This window comes from Rhinatrema bivittatum, chromosome 7, assembly GCF_901001135.1.
Source record: "Rhinatrema bivittatum chromosome 7, aRhiBiv1.1, whole genome shotgun sequence".
Lineage (NCBI taxonomy): Eukaryota > Metazoa > Chordata > Amphibia > Gymnophiona > Rhinatrematidae > Rhinatrema > Rhinatrema bivittatum.
The window spans coordinates 154,169,810-154,186,586 of NC_042621.1; the positions used below are offsets into that span (position 1 = coordinate 154,169,810).

The following is a 16,777-nucleotide window of genomic DNA, read 5'->3' on the forward strand; positions in this document are numbered from 1 at the left end:
ACAAACGGGAAATTTTCAAGGAGCCATGAGTGCCTAAAATATCTGGCAATTATTAGTTGGTTATCTGTAGGCCAATTTTTAGCCACAACTTAACTGGCTAGATTGTGGGAAAAAAATGAATCAACAGTTATCTTAGCCAGTTGGCCATTGAATGACTTTCTGATAAGTTAACCCTTGAGGAGCGAACTTTCTAATTCCTTAAGATCTAGATTTACTAAGCCATGATAAGGCAATATTGTGCGCTAAACACTGTTTATCGCATGATATTACCTTATTGCGGACCTATTGCATGACATCTTTAATGTATTCCCTCCCTTATGGAAATAAGCTGCTTTGCATGCATTAGCATGCATAAAATTTCCTAATGCATGCAAGGCAGCTTATGCACAGGCAATTCTTTGTTAATAAAATAATGCAGCTGACTTAGAAAAAAGTCATTCCCGTTATTTTATCGCGTTTGAGGGCTGTCTAGTGATTTTCCTGGGGGAGCATTGGGACGCTAATGCAGGTCCCTGATAATCCTGTGGTAAAGGGCCAAAGGGCCCAAAACACTTGCCCCAAAGCACACAGATCACCCTGGGGCTCTTTGAAGACCACCAAATGCTCGCCTTTCCTGCTGTCTTGGGACTGAATTGTTTCATCAGGTTTTGTGGGGGAGAGTAGGAAATTGAGTCAGAGGCTGAACCTGATGTTCTTTGAGAAACCGAAGCTGTTGGGATAAGGTGGGGGGATTATCCTTTTTTCACAGGATATATTCAGCTAACTTAGAGCGATATATTAAGCATGATGCTTTATCGTGGTGGTGGGGCGGCAGTATTGTGGTGAGACTTGCAACAAATGCATGACAAAAAATCGCGCCGCAATATGGGGCTTAATTGCACAATGGTGGCCCATCTCGGCCGGGGTCACCATTGCATTAAAGGGTGAGGCGGCCCAAGCCTATCACACTTCCCAAACTACACCCACCTCCTGGAATGCCCCTGTTAAATCAAACTGCCTAGTGAAAGTAGGGAGCTAAAGTTAGTCTCTTACAGGTGAATTTTCAAAGGAGTTATGCGTGTAAATGTAACATACTAAATAGCAATTTTCAAAAGCCATTTATGCGCATAAAATGCACTTGCGTGGGTAAATTCTATGGACAATTCAATGGTATATATTGTAGCAATTTTCTAAAGAATGACAATGAATTGTATTTGATAGTTTTATGATGTTAATAAGGAATTTTAGGTTTTTCATTTTAGATATGTTTTAGATTTGAATTAAGTTTATTTTAGGTTAATTGTGATGCATTCTATTTTTGTTGTAAACCATTACGATGGATCCCTAGTGATGGTATATAATTTATTTATTTATTATTTATTTAAAGTCTCTTCTATACCGATGTCCGTTCGCACATCGCATCAGTTCACAATAAACAAGAACTTTTAGGCGGAGCCCTTACATAAAACAGAAATATACAGTTAACTATAGGGTGGAGCCCTTACATATAACCAGAGAAACAAAAACCAGGGGAAGGGTCAAGGGTAGGGGAAGGGTCATGGGTGGAGAGAGCAATAACAATGATTTAAAAACTATAAGTTATATAAGATAACTAAAAACATAACTTCAAAAAAGTACAATGTACAAAATAACGGACATAACGTATTCCGTATTCAAACCGCTTTCATAGTCGTAGATCGCAAATATACAATACAAATGATATTTATGTAATGGGGGGTGTCATGAGGTAGGCTTGCTGAAAGAGCCAGGTTTTCAGTTTTTTCTTGAAAATGGGTGTGTATGTCTCCAGGCGAATATCATGCGGTAAGGAGTTCCAAATGGTGGGGCCGGCTAGAGAGAAAGCTCTGCTTATGGTGGAGGAAAGTTTGAATGATTTGATGGATTGGGCACGTAGTGTTCCTTGTAGAGCTGGGCGTGTGGGTCTATTGGAAGTACGAGGAAGGAGTGGGGGGTTGATCCAATTGAGGTTGGAGTTTAGCAAACTTTTGTGGATGATGGAGAGTGCTTTATAAAACCTAATAAATAAATAAATAAATATATAAATAAATAAATATATAGATATATAAATAAATATATATATAAATATAAAACCTAATAAATAAATAAAATAAATAAAATAAATAAATAAAGCCCACTTGCATGGATAAAGTACATTTACACATTTAAAACCCTATTTTAAACATGTAAATGCTTTTTAAAATCAGGCCCTTAGTCTTGGCCAGTTTTCAAAAGGGCTGATCTACTTAGTTGGCAAGTGAGAAGTTATCCAGGTAGAGTTACCCATATAATTTTAAGTCTGTATTCAGCAGACTTTTAGGAATCTCTTAAAAACACATTTATTTCAAGATACTTTTGCGCAATGTGATTGAAGTTATCATGAACTATTCTACCTATGTTATATAAGCTAACACAATGTTTAATGGTAATGCCCTACTTCTCAAGAGTGCACTGTTCTGTTCGTACGTTGCACTCTGCATGTCAAAGTGGCCCCTAACCCCTACACTAATACCTAAACCTCACCTCGAGTAGCTAGGTGGGCCTCCTATAGAGGTATATATACCTACCTAGTATGAGGGCCCTATAGCTAGTCTCTCTCTCTCTCTCTCTCTCTCCCTCCTTAGTGGTTGTAGGTAGGAATTGCAACAATTGTGGTACTTACTACAAAGTGCGAAAAAGTTATCATGGTTTGCGGTAATACCTATGTGAAGAGCTAAGATAAACAGCCTATTACCATAAAACACGCCCCTTTTCCTATTGCATGCGATATTTAATGCATTTTGATAAATCCAGGCTTAAGTTATCCAGCTAAATTTGGTCGAGCAAAACAGCTGTCCTAAAATTAGACTATTTTATTTATTTATTTATTTATTTGAAAACTCTTATATTCTGCATATTCCACAGTTCATAGTGAAGTACAAATTAACTACAAATCAAGAGACATATTTGAAATGTTTGTCATTAAGAAAAAAGGAAATAAAAACAATAAAACAGTAATTACAATAAAATTAAACAGGATACTAAAAGTTAAAATGTTAAAAATATTAAAAAAAATAAAATCATTAGAGCATTTTACCTATCTTCATAAGCAATTTTAAATAGGTAGGTTTTAAATGCCTTTTTGAACATGTTGCATGCTATTAAATGTATTTTTTTCTGGGACAGCATTCCAGATAATGGGTCCTGCAACTGAGAATGCCCTTCCACAGGTAATGCCAAGCCTAGCTACTTTGATAGAGGGTATTTCTAGTAGAATTTTGTCTTCATATCTTAAGAGCACGAGTTGGTTTATAGATGTGAAGGATAGCATCGACCCATGGTGAAGAAGCACTTTGCAAAGTTTTATATATTTCGAATATTATTCTACAGTAAATTATTTGTTGTACTATAAGCCAATGCAGGGCTTCTAAAGTTGGAGTAATATGTTTGCACATCTTGGTTCCTGTAAGCAAATGCGCCGCTGCATTGTGTACTATTTGTAAAGGTCTGATTACTTGTAGTTGGTAAGGCAGTCAGAACAGCATTATGGTAGTCCAGTTCAATTAATACCAAGGTCTGGAGGATTGTTGTGAAATCTTGCGGATCTAGTAGCGGTTTTAGGTTTTTTAACATATGTAATTTGAGGAATGAACTTTTGACTAAATTACTAACGTGGATTTTCATTGTCAATCAGCTATCAGTTGTAACACCCAAGTTATGTGCTTGCTGTTTAATAGTTATTTCTTATCCTTTAAAGAAAAGGTTTTTGGGAAAACTGTGTTGTTAGCCAGATAAGTTTATCTGGCTAACTTTGCTATTTGGACAGTGACTGAATATGGGCTTCTTGGAGTTTTCATTCCATCTGTATCAAGAGATTTTTATTTTGTATTTAAAAAAAAATTTTTTTTTATTAAGTTCTTCTAAGTCAAGGTAAACTTTTTATTTGAACACCACTTCAAGCATCCTGTCTACTCTTTCCGAGTCTGAGAACAAGCCTGCTGAGGTCTACAGGGCGAGTACCACTGAAAGAAAGACAGAGTGGAGCTTGTGGGACTGGAGAGACACTGTAGGGATCCCCACCTTTTCGTGCACCTAGGAACCTGGATGCTTGTTCCTCTCCCCGCTGCTGGAACTCCGGCATCCCAGTGGTCAACATAAGGTGTGTACGTGGCAGGAAAAATTAGGGGACCAGGAAGATAAGACTAGCCCTGGGACTGTAGTGCATTCTGGACATCGACCCAAGAGGGGGTTACATGCACATAAAATGTTATTTATTACCTTTTTTGTTCCCTTTCCACTTGTTAATTGTAAACCGACATGATGCGATATTTATCGCGAATGCCGGTATAGAAAAACTTTAAAAAAAACAAAAACAAAAAACTTAAAATAAATAAAAATAAATATCTGTAGTCCTGCATTTTGCACTCATACATGCCAGCTTGCTTTAGCAAGGAGAGTTAAAACCAAGGCTGGCTTGGAGCTGCATGAGGAATATAGATGGAGACTCTGAGCAGCCAATCTTTTCACCAGATTTTAGTTTCCAGCTTGCACAGTCCAGCACTGGTCCCCACTCACCTTTCTACCCTCAGAGTGCAGATCAGGTGGAAGGGACAAATCAGCTGGGAACATGGCTATCCCTCCTTGGGCTCATCCTCACTGCTGTCTTTCTGCTGCTGCTTCCCAATTTCAAACCTGCCCTGGGGGGGGGAGGGGCAAGAAGAGCACTGGCCCTGGAATTCTGACAAGCCGATTTATAGCTGGTGCTGGAAATGTTACCTTAGACCAGGAGGAAAATTTCCAGCACTAAAATATTATGAGAGAAGCCAGCACAGCTCTTTGCATTGAGCGGGGTAATAGCTAATGCCTTCATTTTCACGGGATTTCTATGTAAAGGCGCTAAGCAGTGTATACAGTTCTATGCACACGAACAAGTACATTTCCTGGCGTGTAGCCAGATGGACTCAGTACGAATGGGATAGTATCCGCGTGCTAGCAGTTGGAGACGGATCTGACGTCAGTACGGGGGCGTATATAGCCCCACAGGAAGCGCAGCAACTCAGTAATTTCCGTCTCCAAAGCAGTTTGGAGTGCCTGCACGCTAGTTGAGCGTGCTTTCCAAGACTACTTTGATTTTTTTCTCTTCTTCTCATTTCAGATTCTACTTTGTTGTTTCTTGCCTATTCAGGCTTAGAGCCCCGCGCTCCTGCGGTAGATACCCTCGGGTTCCTCCCCCAGCGAGCTCCCGGGGTGATTACCGTGCTCCCCCGGTGGGAAAGTCCTCGGTCCTGCCGAGCCGCGGCAGTGACATAGCCCCCGGACGACGTTTGGGTGTAGCCTACGAGGCCCTCGGTCCCGGCGTGGACGAGGTAGCGGGTGCATATCCTCAATTGCGGTGGCGAGGTGCTCCCTTCCCCCGCGGCCGGAGACCGCTTGTGTTCCAGCCGAGAAGCGCCGACGCTGGTAAGGTGCATCGCTCTTCCTACTGGTCTCCGAAGCACAGAGGATTGGCGGCGTGGCACGACGTGGAGGACGCCATCTTGGGCCTGGTTCAGGTACTCTGCGCCCGTAATAGGCGCGGCTTTTCTTCCTCCTTTTGAGTTTCTGGCTTATTGTGTGCCTATTGCATGCCACTGAGCGTATACCGCTAGCCGCCTATTGCTGTAAGCCTATTGAATGCATATTGAGCGTATATTGCTGACCGCCTATTGCTGAGAGCCTATTGCATGCATATTGAGCGTATATTGCTGACCGCCTATTGCTGAGAGCCTATTGCATGCATATTGAGCGTATATTGCTGACCGCCTATTGCTGAGAGCCTATTGCATGCATATTGAGCGTATATTGCTGACCGCCTATTGCTGAGAGCCTATTGCATGCATATTGAGCGTATATTGCTGACTGCCTATTGCTGAAAGCCTATTGTATGCATATTGAGCGTTTATTGCTGACCGCCTAGGGCTGAAAGCCTATTGCATGCATATTGAGCGTATATTGCTGACTGCCTATTGCTGAAAGCCTATTGCATGCATATTGAGCGTATATTGCTGACCCGCCTATTGCTGAGAGCCTATTGCATGCATATTGAGCGTATATTGCTGACCGCCTATTGCTGAGAGCCTATTGCATGCATATTGAGCGTATATTGCTGACCGCCTATTGCTGAGAGCCTATTGCATGCATATTGAGCGTATATTGCTGACTGCCTATTGCTGAAAGCCTATTGTATGCATATTGAGCGTATATTGCTGACCGCCTAGGGCTGAAAGCCTATTGCATGCATATTGAGCGTATATTGCTGACCACCTATTGCTGAAAGCCTATGGAATGCATATTGAGCGTATACTGCTGCCCGACTATGACCGAGAGCCTATTGCCCGCACATTGGGCGTCTTTTGCTGCCGCATTGGATTATTGAGCGCCTGTTGTATTAAGCGCTTTTTTGCTGCCGCATAAATTTATTGAGCGCCTGTTGTATTAAGCGCCTTTTGCTGCCGCATAGGATTATTCAGCGCCTGTTGTATTCAGCGCCCCTTGCTGCCGCTTCTTGTTATTAAGCACCTATCACTCGATGGAGCGGGACGCAGAGGAGTCTGAGGCGCCGGCGCCCCCTACCTCGGGCATTGCAGCCCTTGGCCTCTGCTCTGCATGCCAGCTTCGGGCCGCGCGCAGTGATGAGCCAGACTCGCTATGTGCCCAGTGTGAGGTGGCCGTGCGACCCTCGGGTCTGGACCTGCCACGGTTTGTGGACAGTTCCCCAGGGGCTACCCCGGAGTTAGGGGGCAGTCTCGACCAATCTGGAAACCCCGGGGGAGCTTGTACCCCGGCGATTAGAGGCTGCTTCGATTTCCTGGGTGGATCTCTTTAAGGGAATTCATGCCTTTGTACAGATGCAAACGACTGCCCAGCCTGGCCCGGCGGTTCCGGCTGTTCCTGTCATGCCTGCGGTGGCTGCGCCTGCGGCACCTGCTGCTGCGGAGGTGGTTCCTGCAGATCCGGTTCCTGGGCCATCACGCCCGTATTGCGAGCGGGACTTCCCGCCGCTGGACAGTCCGGATCAGTCGGACCAGGAGGTCTCACCGGACGAATCCGAGCTCCCGGACGAGGGGGACCTTCCGCCAGGGACTGAGCCATATAGAACCATGAGGCGGTTCTTCCCTAAAGAGGATCTCTCCGACCTGGTGTCTCGGTGCCTGGCGGAATTGGATATTACAGGTCCCAGCGCTTCGGTGCCCCCGGCGCAGAACCCCCTGCTGGAAGGTCTTCGTCCTACAGCCCGCCATTTTCCTTTCTTACATGCGGCGCAACAACTGATCGATTTGGACTGGGCGGCTCCAGCGGCTGCCTTCAAAGGGGGTCGGGCGCTGAGGGGTATGTACCCATTGGCACCGGCTATACAGGAGCTGCTGGCGTGCCCTCAGGTGGACGCCCTGCTTAGCACTGTGGTCAAACGCACTACCATTCCCGTGGAAGGGGGGACAGCCCTCAGGGAGCCTCATGACCGGCGACTGGACGCCATTCTGCGACAGACCTTTGAGGTGGCAGCTTTATCTTTGCGGATCGCCACCTGCTGCACGGTGGTGACGCGTGCCTGTTTGTCACAGGTTCGGAACAACGCTCCAGCGGTGGACATGGAATCCGCTCTTTCCTTTCTTACAGATGCGGCATTGGACTTGGTCCGCACAACAGCTAAAGGGATTTCATCCTCCGTGGCCACCAGGAGGCAGCTCTGGATCCGAAAATGGTCGGCGGATGCGCCTTCTAAAACACGCCTCACTAGATTGCCATTTAAAGGCTCCTTTCTCTTTGGCAGCAACCTTGACAAACTGGCCAGTGCATGGGGCGCCTCTCCAGTGCCCAGATTTCCGGAAGATCGGTGCCAGAGGGGCCAGCGCGCCTTTCCAAGGCCCTCCAGGGGCAGGGGTTCACAGCGCTTTGTTCCTTACAGGGGTCGCTACCAGGCGCCACGTCCTCCGGCCAGGAATCAGTCCTTTCGGGCCAAGCAGCGTAGGAGGGGAGCGGGCCCGGGCTCGGGTCCCGGACGCGCCTCCCAATGAGGATGCGCCGACTCATCTGGGGGACGAAGCCATAGGGGGCAGGTTAGCCCTCTTCTACCCCAGGTGGGTCGAGATTACGTCGGACCAGTGGGTCCTCGCCGTTATCCGGGTGGGATATTACCTGGACTTTCATCGGCTCCCCCCGGACAAGTTTGTGGAATCTTCCTGTCCCACGCACAAGAAGGCAGCATTGGAAGCTACGCTGGCGAGGCTCCTGTCCTTGAAAGCCATCATCCCAGTACCTGCCTGGGAAGTGAATTCTGGTCATTATTCCATCTATTTCATGGTACCCAAGAAAGGGGGTACTTTTCGGCCCGTCCTGGACCTCAAGTCCGTCAATCAATACTTACGCGTCCCGCGGTTTCGCATGGAAACTCTGCGCTCCGTCAAGGCCGCAGTACAGCCAGGAGAATTCCTCACGGCATTGGACCTGTCAGAGGCGAACTTGCATATCCCGATCCATCCGGATCATCAGCGCTACCTATGCTTCAAAGTCCTAGGCCGCCACTTCCAGTTTCGGGCTCTGCCTTTCGAGTTGGCAACGTCGCCACGGACATTCACCAAGGTGGTGGTAGTGGTAGCGGCGGCGCTCAGGCGGGAAGGGATTCTAGTCCATCCCTACCTAGACGACTGGCTGATCAGGGCGAAATCACGAGAGGAGAGCCTGCGGACTACCGACAGAGTGATCGCCCTTCTGGAAAGCTTGGGCTGGGTGATCAACCTCAGCAAGAGCTGTCTGCAGTCTTCCCAGTCCATAGAGTATCTGGGGGTACAGTTCGACACCCGGGCGGACACGGTCAGTCTTACGACCAAGAGACAGTTGAAGCTTCGGCAACGTCTCCAGTATCTGATGAGAGCCACTCGGCCCATAGCCTGGGATTATCTGCAGGTTCTGGGTCTCATGGCATCCACCCTGGAAGTAGTGCCTTGGGCGCGGGCCCATATGAGACCCCTACAGCATTCCCTGCTCTCTCGCTGGAGCCCCCGTCGACGGGTCTATTCCACGCACCTTCCTCTACCGGCCAGAGTTCGGACCCAGCTGCGGTGGTGGTTGCAGTCCAACCACCTGAGCAGGGGGTCGAATATGTCCTCGCCCACGTGGACCTTGCTCACCACGGATGCCAGCCTGAGCGGCTGGGGAGCACATTGCGGAGAACTCACCGCGCAAGGGCGATGGAACAGAGAGGAGTCAACGTGGAACATCAATCGCCTGGAGGCCCGGGCAGTCCGCTTGGCATGCCTTCGTTTCGCGCACAGACTTCGGCACAGAGCTGTCAGAGTGATGTCCGACAACGCCACCACGGTGGCCTACATCAACCGGCAGGGCGGAACCAGAAGCCGACAAGTATCTCTGGAGATCGCCCCACTGATGGTTTGGGCAGAGGCGAATCTGCAAGACATCTCCGCCGTCCACATTGCCGGGAAGGACAATACCACAGCAGACTTCCTCAGCAGAGAAAGCCTGAATCCAGGAGAGTGGCAGCTGTCCCCCACAGCTTTCCAGATGATTGTCGATCATTGGGGAATTCCGGCCATGGATTTACTGGCAGACAAGTCCAATGCTCAAGTACCCAGATACTTCAGCCGCAGGCGCGACCCGTTCTCGCACGGCATCGATGCCCTGGTCCAGCCATGGCCTCCAGGGACTCTACTATACGCCTTTCCTCCGTGGCCTCTGCTGGGCGCCCTCATCCACAAGATGCAGACACACCGGGGCCTAGTTCTTCTGGTGGCACCAGACTGGCCAAGAAGACCCTGGTACGCGGACATGAGAAGACTACTGGCAGGGGAGCCTCTTCCCCTGCCTCCTCTCCGGGACCTTCTACGTCAAGGTCCCATTCTACACGAGGATCCAGCTCAATTCTCTCTTACGGTCTGGCCCTTGAGAGGGCTAGATTGAAGAAGAAGGGTTACTCGGAGCCCGTGATTGATACCCTCCTCCGGGCTCGCAAGTTTTCCACATCCCTCACCTACATCCGGATCTGGAGAGTATTTGAAGCATGGTGCGTCACTCATGGCACCAATCCACATGCAACCACAATCCCTAGTGTGTTGGATTTCCTGCAGGATGGACTTCAGAAGGGTCTGTCCCTCAGCTCCATCAAGGTTCAGGTGGCTGCGCTGTCTTGCTATGGTCCCAGGAGGGATGGCAAGACCATCGCCAGGCACCCAGATGTTTCTCGCTTCCTGCAAGGGGTCAAGCATATTCGTCTGCCACTGAAGTGGCCTGTGCCTTTGTGGAACCTCAACCTCGTTTTGGATTTCCTCGCCGGCTCCACCTTCAGACCCCTTCGGGGCCTGTCTCTTCGTTCCCTCACCTTGAAGATGGTATTCTTGCTGGCGGTGTGTTCCGCACGCCGCATCTCCGAGTTACAGGCACTGTCCTGCCGTGATCCCTTTCTTAGGATCACTCCAGAGGCTATCCACCTTCGTACGGTTCCCTCCTTTCTGCCTAAGGTGGTTTCACAGTTTCATCTTAATCAAACCATATCCTTGCCTACCACGGCGGGTTTGCAGAAATCTGAAGAAGGTCGTTTATTACGCCATCTCGACATTGGCAGAGTGCTGCCCAGGTATCTGGAACTTACACAAGACCTACGAAAGACGGACCATCTGTTCGTTCTGTACAGCGGGAAGAAGCAAGGTGAAGCGGCCTCGCGGCGCACCATCGCCCGCTGGATTAAGGAAGTCGTTCGAGCCGCCTACGTGGAGGCTGGGAAGGCTCCGCCTCTACAGGTCAAGGCTCATTCTACCAGGGCCCAAGCGGCGTCTTGGGCTGAGTCACAAATGCTGTCTCCGGCAGACATCTGTAAAGCAGCAACGTGGTCCTCCCTTCATACCTTTTCCAGGTTCTACCGTCTGGACGTCCAGGCCAGGGAGGACTCAGCTTTTGCGAGGGCGGTTTTGCATGGTCCTCAGGCAGCCTCCCGCCCAGGTGGGAGGTAAAGCTTTTGTACATCCCATTCGTACTGAGTCCATCTGGCTACAAGCCAGGAAATGTTTAGATTACTTACCTGGTAATCTTCTTTTCCTTAGTGTAGACAGATGGACTCAGCATCCCGCCCCGCTGCCTGTGTGCATGAGTTTCACCGAATCCAGGTAAGCCATGCCTTGGTTTATATGAGAGCGGGCACTCTACCAGGTGTCAACGCTTTCCGGTTGGGAATGCTGGCGGTCTCCAGCCACTGTCAATCGGTCAGGGGAATCCTGTTTTCACTTTTCACTTTTCACTGAGCGTCAGTACACACATCCATAACAGCTTTTGCAAGGAAGATTACTGAGTCACTGCGCTTCCTGTGGGGCTATATACGCCCCCGCACTGACGTCAGATCCGTCTCCAACTGCTAGCACGCGGATACTATCCCATTCGTACTGAGTCCATCTGTCTACACTAAGGAAAAGAAGATTACCAGGTAAGTAATCTAAACATTTTAAAAGGAGTGCCCGGGTGCCCATAAATCCGCGTATTGGGGACGCAAGCAAAAATATGCTCAATTTTATATTGTGCGTGTACCTGCATACTATTTTAAGTATCCCTACCGCGCGTATGTGTTGCAGTCTTTGTGCGCGTGCTCACAAGTGATGAGAGGGAGGGAGAGAATCTGACACTTTATATATCCCCCTGTGTAAGAGGGGCACTTTCAACTCAGGGTCTACAGACCCTTGCGCCCTAGGCAAAACAATGTAACACCGCCCCTCCTCATGGAATGCGTTGCCATGATCAGCCTTGCAAAATTCGGGGGTTACGCGCGCAAGTCTTGGCCCCACCCTGGAACGACCATTCCCCGCCACTTTCTGCCTCCTTATTCTTGACATGTGCACAGTTATGCACAAGCATACTTCCTGGCTTCTTAAAATTCATGTTGGTCGTGCGCGGCCCATATATGCATGTATTGGGCCGTTATTGCATGAGCAACGCTTTTAAAATCTACCTGAAAAGTCCTTGCTGAGTTGGGTGTAAAGTTTGCGCATGATTGTGGTAAAACTATGCATTCTCTTGAGCGCACATTACATCAGGCCCTGTTTCAGCAAACATATTTAGTGAAAGAAATTAATTTTACAAATCCCTCATGCATGGGGTAGAATTTCTGATCGGTTATCCACCCCCCCACCTGGTATTTATTTTCTTTTGATTTGAATAACTTTAATTCCATTACCATTTGCTATGCTTCAGGCATGTTGAGGGTGTTTGCACATCAGGGACCCTCATTTGTTATTTGTAAAGAGTTGCAGTGAAGAGATGAACATGCTGGGCGTGCCATTGCTTTGTGTTTTTCGTGTGTTTGTTAAATAGCACTGTTCAGAGAAACAGCAAGGGATAGTGTACTGTACGGCCACAACTTCCTACTATATTTTCTCTACAAAGCATTCACTTGGTACCGTATTTGAATACAGTACCATATTTGAAATGTCTTGCTGTGAAAGGTTTACATGTTAGCTTTCTGTTTGCTTTTCTATATGTTTTAGACTGTGGGTATTTCTCTATGTATTGAGGCAATATTTTCATGTGTGTGTGTATATATATACTATATTTATAATTTTTGGCCTAGCAGTTTTTTCCTCCTCCTTTGGGCTTACAGTTTTATTGGAATCAATCTGCATTGGGCTATGGTGCTTTCAGCCTTCATTGTAATTATCATGTTTTGGTTTTTTTTGCTTATCTTATATCCCCCTCCCACTTACCTAGCCCAGTCATTGCAGCAACTATCCTCAGCAAGGGGCGATGCACTATCTCTCTCTCTAGGGCCACATTAACCACTTAAGAGGGTCCTGGGCACATTTTTGTGGCTGGGCCTCCTTTTATGTTTTTCACATTGATTGTTATCCTCCTTCCCCCCACCTCCCCCACCCCCGTTAATCTGAAGCTGCTGGCCCACTGTTGCAGCTTTCCTCCTCTGCACAATTCAATGCAAGTATACGTCTACCTTCTTTTGGCCCACATGGGCCCATGCAAATGTAATGTAAGGTGTCTTCTGGCTCACGCAGGCTGGTTGTGATAGTGATGTGAAAGTAAGTGTCTTCAGCCTTGTGCCCCTCTCTCAATTATCTTTCAGGCCAATAGGCTACACGCTGAGATTCTGATTATTAAATTCAACAATCGTTATGACCCCCACCACCACTCCTTCCAGAACAATCCTGTAAAATCACAGTCTGCATGGCAAATTTAGCCGGATAAACTTACCGGGCTAGTTTTAGAGGTATATTCAACAGTGAAGCCAGACTATTGAATCTAGCCAGCTATCTTAGAGTTAGCTAGATAACTTTACCCAGCTAACTTTGGGACAGCTCTGTGGCATGACCAGACTTCGGTCACGTGGTTAACTCCGGATATTGGACTTAGCTGGATATGTTGTTCAGCTAACATAACTCCTCCCTGAAATGCTCACGGAACACAGCTACTTTATCTAGCTAAAATTTAGCCAAATAAGTGCCCAAATATTAATTTATAATCATATCAAGAACAGAGTACTGTTCTATCGCTGTGGAGAGAAAATTTTTTTGTTAGGTTTTTTAATATCTTATGTTGCTTTCATGGTTAATTCCAATACCTACACACTATATGGGCCAATTTATTTTCAAAAAACTTGTTTTACTATTTAAAAAAAATTTTTTGGGAAAAAGTAGAAGGTTTCATATAGGGGCAGATTTTAAAAGCCCTGCTTGCGTAAATCTGCCCGGATTTACGCGAGCAGGGCCTTGCGCGCCGGCGCGCCTATTTTCCATAGGCCTGCCGGCGCGTGCAGAGCCCCGGGACTCGTGTAAGTCCCGGGGTTTTTCGAGGGGGGCGTGTTGGGGGCGTGTCTGGGGGCGGAGCCGATCGGCGTGGCGTTTTGGGGGCGGGACGTGGCGTTTCGGGGGCGGGCCCGGGGCGGTCCGGGGGCGTGGCCGCGCCCTCCGGAACCGCCCCCGGGTTGCGTCTCGGCGCGCTAGCGGCCCGCTGGTGCGCGGGGATTTACTTCTCCCTCCGGGAGGCGTAAATCCCCTGACAAAGGTAGGGGGGGGGTTTAGACAGGGCCGGGGGGATGGGTTAGGTAGAGGAAGGTGAGGGGAGGGCGAAAGAGAATTCCCTCCGAGGCCGCTCCGATTTCGGAGCGGCCTCAGAGGGAACGGGGGTAGGCTGCGCTGCTCGGCACGCGCCGGCTACACGAAATCGGCAGCCTTGCGAGCGCCAATCCAGGATTTTAGCGGATATGCGCGGCTACGCGCGTATCTACTAAAGTCCAGCGTACTTTTGTTTGCGCCTGATGCGCCAACAAAAGTACGCGAAGGGGCACTTTTTAAAAATCTACCCCATACTGTGTAGGTGTCCCCGCACCAATTTGTTGCAAATTGTAATCATTAACCTCCTACCGCCTCTGTGTTAGTTTTTTTTTTTTAGTTTTTTTGAAACATGTTAACAATAAAGTCCCAAAAATACTATGACATCCGTCATGTTGTTGGCTCTGATCTATTCACGAGGAAAGGTAAGCTTGTAATTTGAAATTTGAAGTTTATGGTCATTTAAAGCAGGTACCTTCTGACTTCCTGTATGTTGGCTTCCTTTAATGATAAAGCTCGATCCCTGGATGTCATAGTATTTTTGGGACTTTATTGTTAACATGTTTCAAAAAAATTAAAAAAAAAAAAAAAAACTAACACGGAGGAGGTAGGAGGTTAATGATTATAATTTGCAACAGATTTGTGCGGGGACACCCACACAATCCCGCTAGCATGAGATCAAGAGGGGGAAGGCCAATACTGCCAAAGAAGGAAGCGCTGTGCTGGAGCTGCCTCCGATAGGTAAGTTGGGGGTGGGAAGGTGCCAGGCCCTGCTTACTGTACCGTGCAGAGCAATGCCCGGGAATACCTTTTCAATGCAGAAGTGAGGCCATGGGTGGACTTTGGGGCCTTTGTCCCCTCACTTTAGGTTCAGGCCCCTCTTCTAGCAGCAAGGTCTTGTACCACCTGAGTCAGCTCATTAAAAGGTGCAGGAGTTGGAGGGCCTGGAGACATTAAACTACTTTCATGTCCATGATCCTCTTTCTCTGTAAGGAAGCTACCTTGAATTAGAAACACCACTGCCCTTGGGCTAGACACATATAAAGATTGAGACCATCAAAGTCTTTGTTTATTTTTGGCAGGTAATTAATTATTCCCTTCCTCCCTTCAGCCCCTTCAAAGTTCAGGAATGCATGGGCTGAGTAGAAGGCTGGAAGTCTATTTACATAATTGCTCCTCAGGGGCCTGAGAAATTAACCTGTGTATAAAGTAACTGCATTAACCACAGAGGGAGAGTGAGAAACAGCAAAGATGGGGCAGTAAGAAGGTGAAGAGAGAGGAGATACAGAGTGGTGCCAGAAACCAAAAGGGTTTTGTAGTCACTGCTGTGAAGACCCACACAGGATGGGGTAAAGAGTGGATTCCCCTAAAATAAATTCAGTTCTGCGTGTGCCTCTCTTTCAGTGGCTTGTGCAACATTGAATGTACATTGGGGAGGTCTTGTTACGGTTGTTCCTGCTTCTTATCCCCCACAGCCTCTCTTCCCTCTTTCAGCCCTTCTCCTTCTATCTCTCTCCCCTGCAGACACTCTCCATTCCTCATCTGTCTTCCTTCTGTCTCTCACCCAGGACTTTCTGTTTCTCCTTCATCTCCCACCCCAGGGCTCTCTCACTTCCCATCTCTCCAGCTTCGTTCATCTTTCTCCCCCACAGCCTTTCTCTCTTCCCTCACTCTCCTTTACTTCATCTTAGTCTCATCTAACCTCTCTCTCTGCCAAAAACAAGATCGCCAGGTCTGCACGCCTGAACCTCTCTTACTTGACCCTTCCTAGGCTGCTTAGTGGGACCTGCTGGCCTGGGAAATTCAAATGTGCAGCCAAAAGGCTGTCTTGTTTCAGCAGTGCTGACTGTGATGTGTGGAGTGACAGGGATGGGTTCCCACTGCTCCAACCCTACAGGGCAGAATGAGAGGCGATAGGGGATGTGAAGAACCAGGCAGTGAGAAGCGACAGCGCAGGGAAGGGCTGAGGCGAAAGAGAAGTGTTTGTGATGAGGGAGGCAGCAGCCCTGCCTCAATTGGCAGAAAAACATCTAAAGTTTTTATTGGTAGCTGAGCACAGACCTGAATTCTGGTGCCAGTGTTGTCAGTTTGCAGGATTTGCAGCAGTACCTATGGAGCAGCACTTGAAAACTGTCTACCGCCTGATGCCAAGGGGGGAGCAATTATTAAAAGGGAGATTTTCAGCGCAGGGCATCACAGGCTCCCCTGCTGAATCAGAAAAAAAACTTTATTTACTTTAGTGACCACAGGGCTGGAGGAGAATGGCAGATATAAAGCACTTCTGCCCCCTCTCCCCCCCCCCAGTTCTGGGAACCTCCTGCCCTGCACTAGCACAGAAATCCTCAGCAGACTTGAACAGTTTTCCAGTTGTTGTATCCGTGGTTTGAATTATGTTTTCTGTCTCTGTTCTTGGACGTCTCAGTTTCCTCTCTGCCTCTGCATGCCATCTGTTTTAAAACATATTTTTCTGTTTTCCTCTCCTTTCTTTCCTCTCTGGGTACATCTGAAGCTGGGTTTAAGGTTTTGGCTCCCCTAGGCAGAGTGCTATGGCAGCGCCCCTTTGGTGCTATGTTGGCACGTGGCCCTGAAGAAAGCAGAAGCAGGGTCCTCTCTGGCTTGGATATTTGGTGCCTTTGAAATCTGGTGCCCTGGGCAGGTGCCCGTGTTGCTTATTCCTAAATCCAGGCCTGTGTATATCCAGTTCTGTT

At 48.0% G+C, this 16,777-nt stretch overlaps 1 protein-coding gene across 6 annotated transcripts in view; it reads left to right on the forward strand.

Moving 5' to 3' along the window:
* OGDHL (oxoglutarate dehydrogenase like) overlaps window positions 1–16,777 on the forward strand; it is a 327,706-nt gene that overhangs the window by 194,073 nt on the left and 116,856 nt on the right. The gene's annotated exons all lie outside the window — the stretch shown is intronic.